At 38.5% G+C, this 21,553-nt stretch overlaps 1 pseudogene across 1 annotated transcript; it reads right to left on the reverse strand.

The window, feature by feature from the left end:
• Positions 1-9,378: 9,378 nt before the first annotated feature.
• LOC148721087 (uncharacterized) lies at positions 9,379-15,387 on the reverse strand (annotated as a pseudogene). Its single transcript, XR_015992955.1, has 12 exons — positions 15,307-15,387; positions 14,906-15,031; positions 13,884-14,177; positions 13,559-13,632; positions 12,708-12,884; positions 12,221-12,394; positions 11,556-11,702; positions 11,151-11,231; positions 10,830-11,004; positions 10,564-10,624; positions 10,245-10,311; positions 9,379-10,088 (listed from the first exon to the last, which is right to left on the reverse strand). The product of XR_015992955.1 is annotated as an uncharacterized LOC148721087 (transcript).
• Positions 15,388-21,553: the final 6,166 nt, after the last annotated feature.

A 21,553-nucleotide genomic window follows, 5' to 3' on the forward strand; every position in this document is an offset into this window, starting at 1 on the left:
AAAGGCGGAAACACGGATTTTGAGTCGTTCACATGGTATTCTGTTGCTTCGAGGCGTCGTTTTCTTTTACAGAACAACCTCCAAAAACTTGGTACACCCCCTAAAAACTTTCCAAAATCAATTATCTTCTTAAAACCTCTGGAAATAGGAAAATGCCTCCGACGAAAACAGAGTTCCTCGGCTTTAAAAGTCAGCTCTTATCATTTTCCCGCTAATTTCGCTAAATGTTAGACCTAGGACACTGGAGCCCGCGTTGTTGACCGCATACCCTCTGACATATCGTTTCATTATTCAGCTCTGTCACCACTGTCACAGACGGTACAGACAGTACGGGCAACACAGCGGTCGCTCATTAAGCATACGCAAATGGATCAGTCAGGGGGATTTCTGCTGGCCATTTTCCACTCAAAATAATCAAGGCACCTGCACTGGTCGCAGTCGTGGAGAGATTTGTAGATAGTTGTTACTTTCAAATGTTTTGCGATTGAGCAAGAGAAGGATATGGACTTACGAACATCTAACTGAACAGGGGCGTAGCTAGGGGGCAGGGGGTGATCTTGAAGTGCCCATCTACCCCCCTTTTCAACTTTGTAGGCCTTTTTTAAATCAAACACAGCGTGGTGGTCGACATGAAAATCTGGCGAGTACCCTCTGTTTGACAAAGCGTGACCCCCCCCCCCCTTTGAAAATCCCGGCTACGCCCCCGCTGAATCAATAATTTGTCATTAGCACAAGGGAAATATTTGGATGCTAGGGTGTAGGTTACCTTTGATTGTCTTAGAATGGTAGGAGATTATACGAATTATTTCTTTCCCAAATTTGGAACAGTTGCAACTTCATAGTCCGTCCATACGCCTCTTGCCTATAGTTTACAGGGAATTGCACACGCCACAGATTCACCCGATTCATTTGGTTGCACCTTCTTGCATCAAACCCTGCCGACCAATGCAAACCAAGCAGCGCCAAGCGTTACAAAAACTATACACGCACAGAATTTCGACATAAACAAGAATGCACGCTTTAACTGTTACCCACTGCCAGCAGATCAGATCATGGCATCAACACGATCATGCGCGCTTTGGAGAATACGCTTTGTGTGCGTGGTCATCTCAGTCTTTCGCGCATCTTAAATCAAAACAATAAAATAATCTCTCGCATTTGCTTTTGTTCTAGGCAAATTCAGAGGTGAAATAAAATTCTCACGTCACATTTTTTTACAGGCATCCAACTCATGATCATTTCGCACGTCTTCCCCGGCTTGGTAGATATCATAGCTTATATCCGAAAGTGCTCTCTTGTACTTGTTGTAAACGGTTGGCTGTTGCACTTTAGGTTACATATCTCAAGGGTAGAGTCAAACCAGTCAGTTTCAGTCACACTTGCAATTGTATAATTCGAGTTCAACGACGAACCTTAGTAGGTAGGGCTTGTTTGTTCGTCTCTCTGTATCCTCACCCATCCGAATTCAAGAAGTCAGAAATGAAGTACGTCATGTTTCTGCACACTGAAGGCGAAAAGATCAAAGCTAGAAAATTAAGAGATTACTTGCAGGGTAGGCTGTGGAACATAGCAGATTTGAGAACTATCGCCCAAATATCGGCAGAGGAACAGGATTTCAGATGTGAACTTCGCTGCCATGGGGACTGCGTCGTTTTGGTAGCATCACACCACACCTCTTCCCTTATCAAAGGAAGACAACAAGAAGCTGACGACGATTCGCTCACTTTTGATGGAAAGGTAATAAACGAAGAGTTCACGGGAAACAAAGAATTTATTGACAAACTGATAATTGTATACTTGACAGACGAAAGGGCCAGTGATGATTGGATCCCAGACGATCTTGATGAAAAGAGAATCTTTAATCTGCAGGGCGAAAAAATTGTGGAAAGTCCGTTGCTGTACCAGCTTGAATATTCCATAAGGAAAATATTGCTTGGAGATTCCTTTGTGATGTAAAAAAAGAACCGTTTCATAGAATACGAGACAGTGAAGCTGAAAGACGTTTAGTAAGAACTCCGATTTGATCTACTTTTGTGCTGTTGGGGAGAATTTGCTCCAGTGCTTTGTGTTACAAATTGCATATTTTAAGGTCATATCATGGGTGTGCAATCAGAAATAGTTACTGCCGAAACACGTATAAGTAAAAAGTTCGAAAACTAATTTTCTTGACATTGGATTAGAATGTAATTACGTAATAATTAACTACTAAGAGATATGTAATCTATCTTACGGATGGAACGAAATGCCACGGAAACTACAATCGAAAGATGGATAAAACGTTACATTCATGATCAATATGTGTGAGAAAATGACACAATAGTTGAGTAAATCAGTGATCAACACGACAGACTGACAACGCTACATTTGTGCAATCAATTCACGATTGTAAAAGTACTGCTTAATTTACAAACTTGCGTGAAAAATAAAATGTCACTGTCATAAACTTATGCAAACAAAAAAAAAAACAAACAAAAAAAGGTGTTAATTGCTTAAACATATTAAGGAGAAGGCGAGAATTACACAGTAATGAATATTTCCTATGAAGGCTCTATGACTAGGTTTACACTAGAGGAGAGTTTTCCGGATTCGTAAATGTTTCCGGATTTATCAATTTTGGAGTATTCGGATTCGTAGGCGTTTACACTGAAACGATATCCGGATTCCTGACCGTTTACACACAACGACAACTCCGGGAACATTCGAAATAGAATGGTTACCAAGCCCAGTGGTGTTTCGTCGTTCGATCGACAAAGTGAAAATGCCTCCCCCAAAAAAGGCTAGAGTAGATCCAGATGCCACTGAGCCAAATTTGAGTTGGACAGATGCCAAGCAGTCTAAGTCGACGGCGATTAAGTGTGGCTGGCGTTAAACTTCCTTGCAATAATAATTTTCGTTTCTTCAGAAATACTACGGTACACATGATAAAATTTATCGCCTGAACCTGCAACAAGATTAGGCAACCGGAGACCGCCAGCAATGTTAGCACCAGATCCATTTTGGTTTCACCGCAAGCTCAAAAGATTGCAGGTGGAAATAATATCCGGATTCGAGAAAAAAAGCGGTTAGACGACAAAACTTTCCGGATTCAAAAGTTATCGGATTCAAAGTTCCCACTTTAAATTCCGGATTCAAAATCTCCGGAGACACGACCAAACCGGGAAGTTTTTATTTCGGATTCGTCCACTTTCGTGTAAACGGCAGAATGAATCCGGTACTAACACGTTTCGGATTCATTACGAATCCGGAACAATTTCCTCTAGTGTAAACCTAGACTATATCTCTATGAGATCTTTACCAGGCTCGAGAAATGTTTGGATCTTCAGAGAATACTCCAGTTTCGCGTTCTGTGCTGATAACCGCTGTTCGAATGTTTGCAGATACTGCCAAGCGTGAAAACGAGGCTAACCCTGTATCATATCATTGTAGTATACAAACAAACCAAGTGCGAGCGTGTAAAAATCTTGATTTTTCTAACTTATAAGAGCTCTTTGTAGTAAACATTTACGTCGAAAAATGCGGCGAAGGCTGCCTGATGGACACAATTCAGAAGATAGAGGACTTTCAAAAGCTTACACTGAAATATTTGAGAGAAATATTGAAAGTAGAAAACCAGCCGTGTGGCGGCAAGAAGGCTGATCTTGTCCTAAGATGTCAAGCTATTTATCAAAGAAAAGTGGTCTGCGTCGAGCTGGCAACGTTTCAAAACAAGAACAGCCATTGATATCGTTGATTTCGAACACCAAAAGTGACCACGAAATAACGTACGAAGTTTTGTCTAGAGATCAAGCCCCTCGGAGATGTGAGTGGAGCAAGGACTTGCGAAATATACCGTCGTTCAACCTCGTAAACTCTACGACTATGGAATATGGATGGCTCTGCTCCTGAAAAATATAAACACCAAAGTTTAAAGTAATCTTGAGTTCAACTTGATACTTTGATAGTCTTATATTAATAAAGAAATATTCCAAATCTTCAAAGCTAAGTGAATCGCACGAAAAGAAACATTGCAATTTGCTCAACTTAAGTTATAACTTATATAGCTTACATAAAACTCAAGAGCTCACTAAAAGCTCACATTTTACGGGCAGTCTTATGGGCATACTTTATTTATTTATTTATTTATTTATTTATAATAACTTCATTTGCCTAAATAATAAGATAATAATAATAATAATAATAATACAGACAGATAACAATAGAAATAACATCGAGATGCAAAAAGGCAAAAAGGGTCAAGCCAGAGAGGAACTCTTTCTGATAAGCTTGAAAGAGTGCAAAGGAATGCTTCCAGGTGGATCCTTGGTAGTTCTATCGACTATAGTGAACGTTTGAAGTATCTTGGCTGGCCAACACTCAACTCGCGTCGTGAATTTCTTAGTTTAGTGCAATTATTCAAATTCATTAATGGTTTTTCAAGAGTAGACTTATGTAATTACTTAACTTTCTCCAATAGTCGGACGAGATCTACCAACAATGTCAAAATCTGGACGCCTTATGCTCGAACAAATATCCTCAAGAACTCTTTTTGGTATAAATATATAAAAATCTGGAATGACTTGCCAAGTGACATAGTTAGCTCTAGCTCTGCTAGTAAGTTTAAAAAAAAACTGAAAGAACACATTTTTAAATAATATCAATAATATTGCACCAATACAAAAACATGCCTAGTCGTAGCCTGTACCGCGTTCTTCCTGGAGGTTTACATAGGTCATTTTCCTTAAAATGATGGCCGCATACGACCGTTGAAGGTTTCACGTAAAAGCCGTCTCTGCCGTGCTGCCGCTTGATTAAGTTGCACCATCGATTTCGAAGCGATGGCTTGGTTGGAAACTTTAAAAAGTGAATTTTCGATGGTGTTCCGTCGCTTAGATATTCAAAATTATTACAAGCTACAACTGAACACTGCTTCCCTCGGCTTCTATGTTTTCTGTGGAGCTTTGGTTCGTTCATAGTGCTTAGAGAGCCAACAACAAATCTAAAACGAAACTTTCGCGCTGTTTTTTTTCAAGTGTTATACAGGGATAGCCTCGATTTCAGGTTTAAATTTGCGCCTGCAGTGCATGTACAGCGGCATTTCGCGGAACGAGCAAAGGGAGTATTCGAAACTTACGCCTGGTTGCACATGAACAGAACTTTAAAACAGTAGCGAGTGAGGGTGGCATTTCACGTTGAAGCAAGATAACTTGGAAAGCGAACTCTAGTATTTTTGATAAAGGCTGATAGTTTCGAAAGAAACTGTTTGGGGCTGCGTCGGTGGGAGAAACGAAATAATTTGGATATATCACAGGCGGCCCAAGCTCTCTTTGAAAACCCCATATAGATATATCAACAAAGTTGAAATGGTAAATTGGCCACCAAAACCACAGGCAGCCCAAGCTCTCTTTGAGAACCACACAAGGAACACAATTTACATATCGATTTATAAGGATTTGTATGGGATTTTCGACAAGATAGCCATAGAGATAGTTAAAAGTGAGAATATTAAATAAAAATGGCTTACCTTATTCCATACGTGTCTTGCTTGCTCCTGGTGTCGTTATTTTACCGATTTCACTTGATTTAATCGATTTTTTTTTTAAATCCTGGTTTAAGAAGAGAAAACCAGGATCAAAAGTAACCCGCTTAAATCAAGTGAAATCGGTAAAATAAAGACACCAGGAGCAAGGAACACTCGTATAGAATAAGTTAAGCCAAATTTATTTAATATTTTCACTTTTAACTATCTCTATAGCTATCTTGTAGAAAATCCCATACAAATCCTTATAAATCGATATGCAAATTGTGTGGTTCTCAACGAGAGCTTGGGCCGCCTGTGCCGTAACGATTACAAAAGCTGACGTTTCGAGCGTTAGCCCTTCGTCGGAGCGAATAGAGGAATTGTGGGTTGCGTGTGCTTTTAAAGGCAGAAAATGGAGCTACGTTATTGGTGGGAACATGGCAACGAGAAAAACACGAATAAATTAGTGGAATGAAAAGCGTTCGTTGATCCCTGTGGGATTTAGACTGCCGGTTTGAAAGATGAGCTTTTGTTCAAGAGTTTTACGGCTTTCCGTGCTACCTAGTGTAAGGAAAGACCGCAGATTGCCATATGTTGCTTAGAATGATTAGGTAAATTAAAATGTCTAGCGACTGGTTTCGATGTGTCCTTGTCATTCCTTTCCACGTCTCGAAAGTGTTCTCGGAATCGGTCACCTAGTCTTCTGCCTGTTTCACCGATGTATATCTTTTTGCAATAAGTGCAAGTTATGCAATAGATTACATTGGCGGAGGTGCACGTGAAGTGATCGGTGATCTAAATGGATCGTTTAGGTCCCGACCGCGCCCAACTTATTGGGCCGTTTAGGCCCAACTTGTTGGATTGTTTAGGTCCCCACCGCGCCCAAGTTATTGATCGACATTCAGCAATACAAACGTCGCATAAGGAAGATTCCGACCGCATTCCATTCACTCTCACGTTTCACCCTCACAAGCACTCAGTTAATTCCATCATTCTTAAAAACTTAAAATTACTTCAAAACGATCCAGAGACAAGCACTATCTTTTCGCAGCCTCCGCTCATTTCATTCAAACGCGACAAAAACGTTGGCAATTTTTTGGTCAGAAGTTCTTTTCAGACTAATGACCAACCAGGCAATTTTAAATGAGCTCGTGCACGATGCAAAACGTGTCCTTTCATTCAAGACACTGATAAAATATCGGGACCTAAACGATCTATTAAGATCACCGATCACTTCACGTGCACCTCTGCCAATGTAATCTATTGCATAACTTGCACTTATTGCAAAAAGATTTACTTCGGCGAAACAGGCAGAAGACTAGGTGACCGATTCCGGGAACACCTTCGCGACGTGGAGAGGAATGACAAGGACACATCGAAACCAGTCGCTAGAAATTTCAATTTACCTAGTCATTCTAAGCAACATATAGAAATCTGCGGTCTTTCCTTCCACTTAGGTAGCACGGAAAGCCGTAAAACTCTTGAACAAAAGCTCATCTTTCAAACCGGCAGTCTAAATCCCACAGGTATCAACGAACGCTTTTCATTCCACTAATTTATTCGTGTTTTTCTTGTTGCCATGTTCCTGCCAATAAAGTAGCTCCATTTTCTGCCTTTAAAAGCAAACAAAACCCCTAATTCCTCTATTCGCTCAGACGAAGGGCTAACGCTCGAAACGTCAGCTTTTATAATCGTAACGGTGGCCAATTTACCATTTCAACTTTGTTGATATATTCAAATTATTTCGTTACCCCCACCGACGCAGCCCCGAACAGTTTCTTTAGAAACTATCAGCCTTTATTCATTTGTAAGAATCTGTAACATATGGAACGCCTTACTGTTATAGTATGGAGATGTTCTGTATTGAGTGTCGGTTTGTTGTGAGCCCGCGTAGTATGCAGCGGTAATGTTACCATGTGCTCTTATTAATATAATCTTGCTGTTGACCCGCCTCTTGTGTGCGTACTCTTCTGCAACTCCAAAAACATAGCACTTACCAGATAAAAAAAGAGCAGAAAAGGAAATACCGTCTTTCGTCAAAAAACTAAAATCTTTCTTTGATCTAAGACTTAGCAAAGTTTTCAATCAAGACGACATCCGTTCCTTTAAATTAGTTTGTGTAAAATGTGGTCATTTCAATGCTCTTAATTCTTGTACATGTTAACCAACTGTTTTTTTTTTTTTTTTCTTAGCATTGAGGCTTTGGGTTGGGTTTCAATTTTGACTGTTTGTAGAGGATAGGGAAAGGTAATTTACCTAGTAGGGGACAACCTTGTCCTGTTGTAAATTTACCTGCCTTTAGCAATTTATTACATAAATGAAAAATAATTAAATAAATAAACAGATTTGTTACCTAATAAACATTTGCTTTGTTGTTCCTCATGGTTATTTGTAACTGCATGTAACGAGATATATAATTGTCTCAATTATAATCTGTAGTCCAGTTTTGGTTTCAAGATGATGTCCTTTTGCATAAGCTTGACCTGCTATCGACGTTGTTTGTTCGTGTTCTTGTTTGTATCCATTTGTTTTCATAATCAATCCTAACCTGAACTAAAGATATAAAAAACTTAACGTTGAAGACACTGGAGGCTTATACAATACTTATGTATTTCAAAGGATGTCTGTATAACTCACATATTCCAGTTATACACCTTAGGACCTTTCACTTGACTTCCTAGAGCTTTTTCTTTCAGCTTTCTGAAGTCGGTAAAAAGTAGCAAATTTGCAATATATAACTGGTATATTTTTAATTCGAAACTGGGCGCTCGAGGAGCGTTCACCCGGCCTTCGTATCGAGCGTTCTACTAGAGCATTCACCATGCGTAAAATTTATACGAAACGACATCCGGGACCAGGGTGGGAAATTTTCGATATCGCTCCCTCCAGTGCCACTATTTGAGATATTTCTTCCTATGTTTTTCTCTACTTGAATTGTAGACATTTCTCCTTGAAGAGTTTACGTTTCTTGTTCTAAAATTGGCTTCCGTCTTATTTTTTGTAGACCTGACTCTTGTTTTACGTGTACTTTTCTTTCGTGCCGCATTATTTTTAATAAGATCATGGACTTTCGATAACGTCTGTACGTTTTTACTTAAACGGCTCCGTACATAACTCTGCTATTGTCTACTTTTCTGAGAGGAACGTTTAAACATCGTCACTGGTACTCTGCTTGGTTCAAGATCACGTTTATAGCCATGGCATTCACACAAAACACGAGTACAATTATAATATACATACTTCGCATGACGAGATCTGAATTGTACTTTTTATTCACACTGTAACATCATTATGTTCAAGTACATTAGTCATACTGACAACTTTTTCAAGTAGATCACAGTCATCAAGAATTCGCTACCTTTCTATAACATCAAGAAATGGTAAGATGTTCTAGTCCTCTCGGATAGGGACGAATAAAAAAAAAATAATAAAAATAATAATAAAGAGTTTTTAACGTGGGGAAACACTTAGCAGGTTTTCCACCAAACAACTGAAACAAATAATTCAAATTGAAAATAACATTATTAAGAATCCCAACTGACCGAAGGCAAACCAGTTGGCTATATTACAAGCATGGCCGAGGATTTGAAACTCGGGGCTACTGAGAAACAAATCCAGGTAGTGGCCAGGGTGGGACTTGAACCCGGGAGCGGCGGATCGCAAGTCTGACACGCTGACCACTCGACCACGCTGCCTTCGTTCATTTTCCACACACGAGATTACTGTGTGATGGATGTCCTCCCCTGGGGTGGGATGGGTGGGATGGGTGGGATATTGGGCGCACTTAATTTGGACCCTCGCTCTGTTGTGCGACCCTCACCACAGTCTGGTGAAAGTGATTAAATAAATAAAAAGCCCGAGTAATGAAATCCAGAGTGGTCTTTACCGTAGAAGTTCAACCTGGTATCGTCTCGGTTGAATTTATTTCAGTTCCATGTATACTACACTCTTGAATAAAAGTATCCGTGGTAAAATAATGGATAAAAGAACTCTTTGCAAACTAAATATCTCGTAATTAACCCTCACATGTCGCTAATATTTCTTTGGGAGAAGTATTTTGGTTAAATAAATCAGAACAAGGCAAAAACTAATACTTTCTATAAACTAAATTATTCAAAGATGACCTTCATTTTTCGCAAACATATAATGTTACTCACACTTCCCTGTCCAAGAGTCTCGGCTACAAAATAAAGCTTTTTCTAACGGTTTCACGAAAGCTCGGTGATGCCTGCTTTTCTTATATAATTACCCTTTAACTACAACCAATCCATTTAAACGCATTTGATATTGCGTTTTGCTATTAGATCTGACTGGCCACTTCTATGTCCTCTCACTTCGTTTTCAGTGACCCTCCTTTTGGTTTCCTTGCGAAAACAATTAAAAAACAAAAGAAAAAAATCTCAGAGCCTTCAACCCATACTATGGCGTCAACGTGGTCGTATGAAAATTACGACTGAGTTAAATGACTAAAGAAACCGGCGCACAAAAATGGAGACTGGGGACATATTCCCATCGTAGTCACGTGGGTACGTAGAGCTTCCTTCATCCGCTTCCAGGCCTCATCTGTTTCACCATCTTCCTCATCATATTCCTGAACAAAAATTACAACAAAAGAGTTCGAGTGAAACTGCTGAAACAGATGAGGGTGAGCGCAGGTAAGTAGGTCTTTTCGAAAGCCTATCTGTTGTTTATATGAGACAGGCTGATGGCAGGAAAGAGAGGGAATTTTTAAAAGAGTAATTTTTACCGGATCGCATTGAGTTTCTCTTCCACCGACTCCCACAGATTGCGTTCTTCACTGAATTCAAGAAGCTCTAGAGACAAAGCTAAGATGAAGTCTAAGAACATAAAGAACCTTACCAGCTGTTAAGGCATAAGAATGCAAAATTATGATGTTTCCTTTTTCAATTGTGTATCAAACTGAGTGGATGGCCTACCTCAGCTCCAGAGGGTTAGAAAATAAGAAACAAGATTACAATAAAAAAAATTGAGCTTTAATTTCAGGTTGCTACATATTTAAATACAAGTGGCCGGGAGGCAGTCCTATTCAAATACCTCACACATACCTTGCGCGAGTTTCATTTCGCTGATCCAGTCACCCTCTTTGTAATACTTTACACGCAAATTCTGCATATAAAAGAAAAATATAAAACTAAATCAACCATTTGGCTCATTCCTCAGTTGCAGAGGAATGCAAGTATTCATGAGCTCCTACTTTCTCTGCCAGTTTGTTTTTCCCTGACGGTCACACTTACATGTAACACTAACGCATGCTGCCATTTAGCGTTAACCACGCACGCTGGCGCGCACTAATAGTATTATGCTTACTTACCAGGAAAGGAAACCTTTCCATGCGAGTTAGCTGTAAAATACGATCCACATCATATTCTAAACGAGCGACTTTCTTAGCCTGTGTGTAGGTTGTACTCATCTGCGCAATGAGAATGTTGAAGAGAATCACAATCACAGTCCCCATGTAGGTCATCATCAACAAAATAGAGAGCCAGCTGCCAAAAGAAAAAAAAATGATAGGTACTCATGTCGTTAAATTCACTTTTACGTTTAGTGCAATAAAGTCTTCCGACGGCAATGAAATCCAAACAAATCAAAGGAGAGGAAACATTTTCGACTTGTTAGAGAAATTTCAACTTACTTGAGATTTGAGTAGTCGGCAGCTATTGGTCGCTGTTCAAACAGTGCGCGAAAGCCTCTCAATAACACATCTCCGAGGTCACTAATGTTAAGAGAAAAATATCTTTAGGCTAGGCTAGACTGCAACACATAAACCGTACTGCCACACAACCTGGAGTCTGCGCTCGACAGCCGGGCGTGTAAAAGCTACAAAAAAGTGAACGGTTTATAAGGGCTAGAATCAACGTGACTGAGGTTGAATTAAAATTTAAGACATTTCGTTAAGCTTCCTTTAGCAGTAACGCTTTTGCGGTGTTACCATATACATTTGATTCAACCGAAAGAACGCACTACGAAGGTTAAACAATCAAATGACTCAACAGTAGTGTTAAATAAACATATTTCACAAAAAAAGTATAGGACACACCTAAACTGTTGGTTTTCAGTGGAGTAACAGAGTGATAAAGACAAAGCACCACAGAAGGAAAGAAAGATCACAATAAAAACTGCCATGGATCTCGTGACGTCATGTAAAATTATCTTAGGCAGGGTATGTGTGTATATTCCTGTTGTCCTAGAAAAGATCAATGGCTTTGTTAGATCAAAGAAACAGATTTACGAGGCACTGAAAAATCAAAAGCCTTCGCAAATAACAATAATTTTCGATAGTCTTCCAAAAACTTTTAAGGGGGGATAGACGCGAGGTTATCCATCTCCATGGCAACCAAGAGGCCGTTTACACCAAGCTTTCCATGAGCTTAAAATGTTTCAACATTACATTCTACCTCTTCTTGAACTGCTGATGAAGAATAACATAATAAATTAATGATGATTATAGGACTTTCTTCTCTCGACAATTTTTTCGTTCATTGAGAAATTAATTGAGAAAAACTTCTGAGAGCCGTCATCATGTTTCCAAAATGGTAGATGTGGTAATGCTGCTGCATTTCTTTGTAAATTTAACCTTTGAGGCTCGATCACCAAAAACTAAAATCAAAACCAATTACGTGAGTACAATTCACAGAAATGATTCCCATAATTAACATTCCTTATTCTAATCTGGAAACGTTCCGAAGACACCTTTCAGTTTACCTTGTCAGGCAAGAAAACTTAAAGATCCTCAGGAAGTTGAACAAGAAAGCTAAAGATGCCACCAGCCACTGAGCTTTACTTTGTGTGTACCGTAAGGGTATTATACACAGGATCAGCAGCAGGCCTAACCAGTCAAACAGGGTCATCCACTCTGTGAAGTACGAGTTCCCCTCTCTAAAGGAAGTCAGACAAAATAAACGTTTTCATTCAACTGATTAATACCTGTGTTTTTCACCCTCACCAAGGTCTCACCAATTTTCTATAATCGAACCACACACCACCTACAATTCTTCCACTTAATTTGACATAAGGACGAAAGGCTTATGCTCGGAATTGATTGTGTGCTAATTAACTCCACCTCCAACCTACTATGAAGTCTTCCTTCCTAATCTATATGAACTATTCCGAGGAGTAAAATGTCCTGATATTTGATGAAACATTATGGTGTCTTAGTCTGATTTCACACTCACTTGCATTGCATACTTACATTCTCATTTCATTAATTTCTTCACACATGTAAAAGACCACCATCATAAGGGTGAAAATCTCACAAAACCCACGGAGTGAATCTGCATCACCCCCATACTGAGTGGGGTCCACTATTGTGGAAGCATGCAGCAGAGAATGTGTTTAAATTGAAGGCTGTGGAAAGACTGCTTGAAGGCTGTGGAAAAAACGTGGAAAGAAGGTGTAGGGAGTAAACTTCAAATTGTATTTGTAAATTTTTATGTCATACATCACTTTCATAAATGGCTGCCGGATTGATATTCTTTTGTTTAAATTCAAATTAGCCTCACTATAGCCTTGCTTGAGATAATGCATTCTTTGGAATTTTGAACAGGAGAACAAGGCCAGAAAGGCCTCAAATTAGCCTCACTAAAGCCTCGCTTGAGATAATGCATTCTTTAGAATTTTGAACTGGAGAACAAGGCCACAAAGGCTAATTTAAATTTAAACAAAAGAATATCAATCTGACAGCCATTTATGAAAGTGGTCAATTACTTGATTTTAACTCCAATTATTTTTCATGGAGTATAGCACTACCTATCCTGACATCTAGCTTTATCAAAATCTATAATTTTTTTCTTGGTAGAGATAAGAGATGGGGAGTACATCATTGATTTCCCATTTCTCTAAAAGTCCACAGTGGAGACAACTTCTTCGAGGATAAGATACTAAGATTCATCTGGTAACTTGGTTAATTGTTGTGATAACTTGTCTAATCTACCAGATGCATCTCACCCACCCCTCTCCCCCCCACTTTATCTAACTCAATGCCTAATGTCACTGAGTGTTCACCCCTGTGATTTCCTATGCATAAACATGCACAGAGTGTACCTCAGAAAAAAGCGTCCATAACTTTTCCATTTTGTTTTCACCAACATTCTAACCACAGGATGTTGTAAGGCCTCCTATAAATGAAAACCAAGCATGTTTTGTTTTAGAAAAAAAAATGTGAATGTGATACAAGTACACCTCAGAGATAACTTTTGATATGATAATTTACTTTGGTTCATCCCATGCTCACATTTTTTATGAGAAATAGTTTCAATACACTATTGATCAAAATGAAAATTTAATGTTGCTGTTAACTGTGTCCCATTTCCCATCACCTAAAGCTAAGAAAAGGTAAGCCAGTAAATTTGCAGGCTTGTAACCTTACCTTGTTTTTGCTCTTTGCAATCACATGTAAACAAGAGCTGTCTCTCCAGCTGAAATGGTTGTTGTCTGTCTGCTTTTCTCTGCCAGGGGTTGTATTGAGCTTGGCAGGGCGTCCTCCCTCGTCGCCATCCAAGATATGATAATAAAAGTGATAATCTATGGGATCATCTGTGAATGTCCTCCAAGCTCCTTCAATTCCTTCTTTCTCATGTTCATTTTTGTAACTATCTTTGCGTTTTGGAAGATGCGGCCAGTGAGGATTCTCCATTTGGTCTAGCAGAGCCAAAGTTGTTTTCTGCACAAAACGACATACATGACTTGTATAACACACAAAATATAACAATAAAATTTATACATTAGGATGTAGAGGGATTAAACTTGGTGTCCGCGAAACAGTGCTCGATACAAATAGTAGAGCGGGTACAATGTGTGGTATGCAGAAAAGAACAACTACATATACATCCCTACACAGACCTGTTTCGTGGTTGCCCACTGATGAGTGAGCAACCACGAAGAGTGGGCAACCACGAAACAGGTCTGTATAGGGATGTATATGTAGTTGTTTTTTTCTGCCTACCACAGAGTACATTAGGATGTATGTAGAACAATGAATTCCACAAAAGTGATACTGACTATTAGCCCCCTCTATATTGGATTTCTCTCAATAAATCTCCAATAAGAGCTGCTGCTCAATAAGTCTTTCTCCCCCTTCTTTATCACCTGTCTAACTGAAAGCCTCAGAAATTTGTTGTAGTCTCAAAAGGACAATTTCTTATCATACAACTAGGTCTCCCACATAACTATTTAGCAAACCTGCACAAAATGCCTACATACCTGTCCATGCAGGTTCATTAGGGTACTAGCTAATTTTGGAAATTACTTATTTGTATATAGCGGTAAAATATATAGACTATTCTTAAGTACTACCACAGATATAACACTACCTTATAGACAGAGTGCTTAAGTTAAACTTTCCTATTAAAATGATATTATATGTTAAAACAAAAATTATACATTTCCCACCTTCATTTTAGGATTTTCAATGACAAACTTAAAACTGAAGAAAGATGGTTGAGGTTCTGTCATATCATCTGGTTTCCAAGAAAATAAGCTTTGGACTCTGGGATTGAAATGCAAAGAGATTGTCAGCTAGTGCAATGTACCCATTTTCTGCATTATAATCTGAGGTTTGCCACAAAAATGTTTGGTAAGGTTTCAAACAACGACTGCATGTAATTGTTGAAGATTCATTGAATTTAGACATAACATACACTAGTACACACACATTATTTTGCTCAATATACAACCATCTTAGATTGAACAATCATTGAACTTTACAAGACTAGTATAATTGCAAATTCAGGTCCTTGTGACATTATTTCAAATCATGTTGCCTTACTCAAAGTGACACGTCTGGCTGGTACCATTTTCTCTCTATACCTTTCATACCACGTCATTCGTATCAAATATGCTGCCACCTCATCTTTCTCTGCCAATAGAGCCATTTCAACAGGAAACATGGGTTTTGTTGTCCAAGGTTGTTTTGTCTCCATAGAGAGCAACAATGGACACTTCTTCACAAGTGTTTTGGCGACTTTTAAAAATCCAAGTTCTGCAGCATAGTGTAATAATGTCTTCTTAGTCTTGTCGTTCACATCTCTGAACGTCTCGTATCTGTTGCCCTCATTCAGTTCACTCCTCAACAAAATTTCCAGCAACCGATTTATCTGCAATAAATATATCTTATTAACCAAGCGTGAGGGACGTACTGGGAGAATATCGGCCCGAGGTCTGTACAAAAAAGACCGAGGGCCAATATTCTTCCAGTACGGTCCCAAGCAAGCTTGGTTAATAAGAGATTCATTATACGACTGAAGTTCAAAGGGACACAAGTGCGATATCATTCGGGACCATTCGGGACAGTGCCCGGTCCAATACTGAGAGAATATTGACCAGAAATAGAGCATTTTGATTGGTTGATTTTAGTTATTGGCCCTCTGAGTGCCCAAGTCATGTAATAAGACATCATACTTGTTTTCAAATCTTGCTTTGAAATCAGTAAGATATCACTTTGTTCATTCCATTCCATCAGTCTAGTTATACATTAGTATTCCATTACATTTATCATAGAATCATGTATTATATAGAGGATATTACATGGCCGCGCGGAGATACAAATTTTATCTTTGAGTGCTGAAAGTATCTCTCAATCGTTCGCTGCGCTCACTTGTGAGAGATACTTTCAGCATGAGAAGATAAAATTCGTATCCCCAAGCAGCCATGTAATGTTCTGTTTATTATATTGATACTGATGAAATTTCCAGATAAAAGACAACTTTTTTTATTCATTTTCTAAACAGCAATTGGGTAATTATGTTGGTAACCATGGCCATACCAATATCCTCACACGTGAAAGATAAAAATAGTATCTTCACTGCGTGCGGTGAAGATATGAATTTTTAGTAAAAGGAGAAATCCTGGTATTTCATCAGTATCTATATAATAAAAAAACCATTATAGTCAATTAATATCTTTATTGTATCTATTAATTAAATATTATGATTGCATTCAATTAGATAAGTAGGGAGTAGGACGTGCCTTCCCACTCATGGAGTTAGTATAAATTAAAAGGTTTGGCAGAAATTGATTATCATCAAATAACTAACCTGAAGTAGCACACAACAGACATAAAGTTAACTATAAATATGCACATGCCAAATTTATAGCATAACAATCTATTTAACTGATTTCTGAGAGCATTGTAGAGTATCCTGGAGACTCTGGTGTTCGTGAAGCACTGACATCCAATAAGAAGTTATGAGAGGCTGGGAAACAAGACCAACCAACAGATCAGTTGTGACTAAAAAACTATACAAGAGTTTGGATGGCGGATGAAGGGAAGATTCCTTTTCAAGAGTGACAACTGATAAGAGTATTTCCAAGGAACGCTGTGATAATGAAGAGAATGTAGACTGCTGAGAAAGGAATTTATTCTTGTTGAAGCGTTCCAACCGAAAAAGGGGAGTATAGCAGTTCCTCAAATGTTTTGGTCTGTGTTCCACCTCCAGCGAAATTTGTTGTTGGTATAATTCTGTTTATGTTTCCATTTCCTTGAGGATCATTTGTGATTGAAACAAAAAGTATTTCGTCTGAACCGTACTCACCCAGCCTCGATCAATGCAACATTGCTTCTGTACTTATAGTCACTTTAGGACTTCCTCACCAGCGTTTACACATTCAAAGTGTGTCAGAAAAATTGTCTGTTGTGTCCAAAAAGTGAGTTTTTTTTCTGGAAACTATGAAATGCCTCAGGTATGAGAAAGCAATAAGAAGAAAATGGGGAGACATCTTGTCATTTTTTTTAACAGGGCGAAAAACAATCCTTTTTTACCTGCATCAAATATCTTTGAAAGGGTGCTAACTAAGTATCCATATCATTTGTACGAAGTTAAGACTTGAATCATTTCAGCCATGAAAAACTGGAAATAAAAGTTCAAGATAGCGATTTTACTTGGTCTAGGAAAAAATGATTGGATTCGTGACAATTTCCGAATGCATTATACTATTGAAATTCAAATTTTGGTCGCAGGAGCGAACTTCTTTAAAAATGTTTGAATCAAATTTGTTATTGAAAAGGTTTCCAGCTTTTTCTCTCTCCCATTTGCATCCCGGACTAAAATAAAACAAAAAAAAGAAATACCGTAACAAGATGTTTTACTACCACCGCTTTTGCTATTACATTCTCTACCTTCCTTCTCTTTTTTCCAGTAATAAATGGCAAAATTTTGCCAGTGGGGCAATGTGATATATTTTTCAGTTATTTTGTTTCTTCATCCCTTTGGTTGACGAGATCAGAAAAAGGTCTTAGTATCACGCAAGCTGAGGTGATTCAAATCTTGTTGTTGTTATTATCTGAACCATTAATAACGTTCCTTATAATGTAAGTTATCTTATAATCAAATAATCTTCTCATGTTCCATAATGTGCCTTGATGAAGGCATTAGATAGGAGTGTCGAAACGTTGGGTCTATGAATTGTAACTTCTTGGTTACATCTATTAAATCTTTAATACAGAGTAGCATCAAACCATGTGTGATTGCGAACTTTAATATAACCGATGTTCCGAGACATTTAAGGAAAAAATGAACTTAAAATCTCTAAAACTCATAATTATGGACATTCTTCAAATAAATTCTTTAGGGATCTAACTCCGTGGACGGCAAAGTGCTTGTCTGATTCTCTGCTTCACTACTCTTCCAGCAGTAAAGGAACTGGTTTAAAGTCGAGTCAAAGGAAATCGAGGCAACTGCTACTTCCCTTAAGGTGTGATGAATATGTTTTACTGTTAGCGATTGCAATTGACACCATAGAGTATGGTGCATAACAGACCACTAATACTAACTGCACCCATAGTACACTGTGCACTGCCTTTTTGTATTGCGCCGTGTTCAGTGCATTTGGTTGGCTCGGCTGTGGTTGGACATGGTCTTGTACTTGAGCCTGATGATGACTGAGACGAATATTTTTATATATGAGGCGAGTGAAATAATAAGGCAAGATGGTATAACTACAGAGCCACACAAAATCAGTATACGGTAATCTAATGTGTACCATAAAGCAATGACGCTAGATACAATCCAAAAGAAAGCTACAATGATATGTGTGCGCTTCAAAGTTACAATTTGTCTGTATCTTAACCTCAAAGGCAGGGCGAGAAGCCTGTCCACGCTTATGGCCGTTATCGTCATCAAAGACAATCCACGTAATGCATAGGCTGTGATGGGTGAGGCTGCTTCAAATGCGTATCGACAAAGACTACGATGTGCCTGAACCAAGGACATCCAATAAGTAGCATAGAGAGGCTGGCTGACAAGACCAACCAGCAGATCAGTTGTTGCCAGGCAACGATATAAGAGTTTGGACGGCGGATGCAGGGAAGGATAAGAAGATTCCCAAAAAATGCTGTGATGGTAAGAAGAATGTAGATTGTAAAGAAATAAATTTGAAATTCTTGTTAAAACACACCAACCAGAGAGGGGGAGCAATGTAGTTTTTGTAATGTTTTCGCCTGTGTTCCACCTCCAGTGAAATTTGTTGTCGACATTATTCTGTATCTGTTTCCTTTTTCTTAGGGTGAGGTTATCTGTGATTGCAACGACAAATATTTTTTCTTAACAGCAACGCAACGACGATCACTGAAATCCTCCTTCCTAAAGAAAGTCCACCGTAAACCAAAATTCCTCACCAGTGTTTAATTCTTTGTGTGTCAAAAAATGCCTGGAACCTGCGAGGTACCTCAGTTAAGAAATAACACTGAAAGGCAAATTTGGAGACATTTGTCACTGAACCTCCACTGAGAGGATGCTAATTAAGTGTTCCTGTCATATAATTATTTGTGGGGTTGAAACTTGCATCATTACCTGCAGCCTCACCAAGCGTAATTAATAGTTTAAACAAGTTATTTTAATCGATCTTTGAAAAAATTGAATTTTTAACAATCTCCGAAACGCACCAAACTATACAAATTCAGATATTGGTCCCAGCTGCGAACTTTTTGTAAAATGTTTGAATTTTATCCATGTAGTTAATTGCGCTTTGCAGTTTTTCTCTCTTCTTTACGTATCTGACAAGTACTTGAACCGAAATTGTAAACAAAAGCAAAATATTATCCAAGCAAACCATTTCCTACATTTTTTTTTTTTAACTTTGTCTGTTGGTTATCCTCATTTAGCCAGCGAATTCACAGGGATCATCCCTGATAATGAAGAAACGAAGGTAGTTTACTGGACCCTAGATCCAATTTGTTTTTTTCCAATGTCTTGTTCACAAGAAGACCAAGAAAATACTTTCGTGTTAGGTAAAGTTTCATGTAAAAGGAAATTTACTGACAATTTATTGATCATGTAAAGATGAAATGAACAACTTTTAAAAATCGAGTTTCCAGATAGGATTTGAACCCACGACCCTCCGAGATCTAGTCGGATGCTCTAACCGCGCTAGCTGATGTTTGGCTGTGTAGCCACGTGATGCGGTTCAAGTCAATACCCACTAATTGACCCTTGCTCACCATAGAGTCTCCTGTAGCTCAGTGGTTAGAGCATCCGACTAGATCACAGAGGGTCGTGGGTTCAAATCCCATCTGGAAACTCGATTTTTAATTTCTTGATCGAGATGGAAAATAAAGGGATGGGTTTTCAAACCTATCAATGACTCGATGAACAATTTATTTCGTTGTAGATTTTTATTACTTTATCATCGTTTATAAAACCTTAGTTTCACTAAGCTCCGCCTTTAGCTATCGTTAGCCATCTTTCAAGCTCGAACGTAAAATTACTGCGTGCTTCATGTACTGTACTGACGAACGAATTAGTTGTCAAAACTTTGTCAAAGTTTATGAGACATCAGTTGTCTATTGTGTCTAAAAGGTTACTCTTTTTCGGAACTTGTGGAGTGTCTCAAATGGTATGAAATGGTAATAAAAGGCACGCCAAATATAGAGACATCTATCGTATCATTTTTGAAAGTACGGCAAACAATCTCTCTTTGTTTGATAGGGTGCTTTTCAACTGTCCTTATCATGATCTGCATGAAGTTCAAACTTGAATTATTATCAACCTTCGGTAAACTGGAAATAACAAAAAATAAAAGCTGACGATTTTACTTAGTCTAAGAGAACACTGAACTCGTGACAATCTCCGAAAGCCGGCATCAAACCGTTGAAATTAAAATTTTATCACAGACGCCAGCTTATTTTAAAGTATTTCATTTGACTTTCTAATGAACACAGTTTTGTAGCTTTTGTCTCGCCGCTCAGTCAGATCAGTTATTTCCAAACAACGATACAAAAGTTTGGACCGCTGATGGAAGGAAGATCCCTTGTGTACGGCAACAAGAATAAGGGAATTTCCAAGAAATGCTGTTGTTGAAGCCCACTCACTAAAGTTTAAGAGAGGGAGTATAGGAGTTCTTGTATTGTTTTCGTCTACGTTCCACCTCTAGTGAGATTTGTTGTCGACATTATCCGTTTCCTTTTCCTTCTCGTGTATCTGTGATCGCAACGAGAAATATTTGTCTAAACTGCTCACACCAAGCCACGATCGCTGAAACCCCACTTCTTTAAAATTAGTCACATAAAGACCACCTAACCAGCGTTTATTCATTTAAAAATGCCTTGGGAAATTTTCTGTAGTTTCAGAAACTGATTTTTTTTCTGAAACCTATTTGGTGCCTCACGTATGAAATAGCAAGAAAATGAAATTGTATAGACACCTGCTTCAGTTTCTACAGAGCACTGAACAAAGAGTCTCTCTTTACCTGGATCATTTCATCCGGATAATTTCAAGCGAATATTTTGGTATGAAGAAGGTTTTCTTTTATGTAGTAAGTGATTGAAGTCTTCTTGTTGCGATTCTCTTGAACGATTGAAAATTCTCTTTTCGCAATGAAAGTTGTTATCCAATATTGAAGTAAACATGATAATTTATTGATGGAGATGGAAATGAAGGGATGGGTGGTCAAAACCTGTCAAGACTCGATGAACGATTCCTTTCATTCTAGTTTTTTTACCATCACTTGTGAACATTAAGTTGCGCACTGCTCTGCCTCTAACCAACTCTTACCAATCTTTCAGGCTCGACTGTAAAAGCTTGCTTTAAATCTGTTATTATATTG

This window comes from Stylophora pistillata, chromosome 11 (assembly GCF_964205215.1).
Source record: "Stylophora pistillata chromosome 11, jaStyPist1.2, whole genome shotgun sequence".
Classification (NCBI taxonomy): domain Eukaryota; kingdom Metazoa; phylum Cnidaria; class Anthozoa; order Scleractinia; family Pocilloporidae; genus Stylophora; species Stylophora pistillata.